This window comes from Mandrillus leucophaeus, unplaced genomic scaffold (genome assembly GCF_000951045.1).
Source record: "Mandrillus leucophaeus isolate KB7577 unplaced genomic scaffold, Mleu.le_1.0 Scaffold124, whole genome shotgun sequence".
NCBI classification, from domain to species: domain Eukaryota; kingdom Metazoa; phylum Chordata; class Mammalia; order Primates; family Cercopithecidae; genus Mandrillus; species Mandrillus leucophaeus.
The window spans coordinates 890,816-892,168 of NW_012100765.1; the positions used below are offsets into that span (position 1 = coordinate 890,816).

The window sequence follows — 1,353 nt, forward strand, 5'->3', positions numbered from 1 at the left end:
TATATGCGCATGTATTTTTTTTTTCTCTCCCCAGGCTGGAGTGCCGTGTCAAAATCTCAGCTCACTGCAACCACCACCTCCTGAGTTCAAGTGATTCTCCTGCCTCAGCCTCCTGAGTAGCTGGGATTACAAGTGTGTGCCACCATGCCCAGCTAATTTTTTTTTTTTTAAACGGAGTCTCATCATCTCCCAGGCTGGAATGCAGTGGCGCAATCTCGGCTCACCACAACCTCCACCTCCCGGGTTCAAACGATTCTCCTGCCTTAGTCTCCTGAGTAGCTGGGACTACAGGTGCATGCCACCACACCCAGCTAATTTTTTATTTTTAGTAGAGGCAGGGTTTCACCATGTTGGCCAGGTTGGTCTCAAACTCCTGACCTCAGGTGATCCCGCCTCGGCCTCCCAAAGTGCTGGGATTACTGGTGTGAGCCACCACACCTCACCAAATTTTTGGGTTTGTTTTTTGTTTTGAGACGGAATCACACTCTGTCACAGCATGGAGTGCAGCAGCATGATCTCAGCTCACTGCAACCTCCGCCTCCCGGGTTCAAGAGAGTCTTCTGCCTCAGCCTCCCAAGTAGCTGGGATAATTTTTGTATTTTTAGTAGAGAACGGGTTTCACCATATTTGCCAGGCTGGTCTCGAACTCCTGACCTCAAGTGATCCACCTGTCTCAGCCTCCCAAAGTGCTGGGATTATAGGTATGAGCCACCGCACCCGGTCAAGAGTTTATATACCCACTCCACTTCTGGAAAAATATCCTTTTAAGTAGAAAGTACAAGTTAATGTAAGTGCTGTTTTCTTACTAACTGCATTTTATAGAAAAAGTAAAAAAAAATGGATATGTGTTATATGGCTCAAGAAAGACAACTTGATAAATTTCAGGTGCACCTGGAACAACCATCCCTCTTTATTTGTGGCAGTTACCTGGAAACAGGAAGTGCCCAGGGAGGGTTTATTCATCTCTGTCTAGCTAATTTCAGAGCTTTTTAAGTCTCTGTGTTAACTACTTTGGCATACATATCTAAAATGCTTGGAAAAGAGAGAGAAATAAAGAAAATCACAGAAAGAGAAAATATGATTTGTAAGGGGCGTGGGGGAGAAGCACAGGTTGAATATTCTAACTCCGAAATGCTCCAAAATCCTAAACTTTTTGAGTGCCAAAGTAACAGTCAAATGCTTACTTGGAACTTTCAAATTTTGGATTTGATTTCCAAATTTGGATTTGAGATGCTCAACTGGTCAGTATAATGTAAATATTCCAAAATCTGGAACAAAAAAACCTAAATGCTGGCCCCAAGCACTATGGATAAGGGATACTCAGCCTCTATGAATTTTTTATATATATATATT

At 43.1% G+C, this 1,353-nt stretch overlaps 1 protein-coding gene across 2 annotated transcripts in view; it reads right to left on the minus strand.

The window, feature by feature from the left end:
- ZNF532 (zinc finger protein 532) overlaps positions 1 to 1,353 on the minus strand; it is a 138,884-nt gene that overhangs the window by 103,379 nt on the left and 34,152 nt on the right. The gene's annotated exons all lie outside the window — the stretch shown is intronic.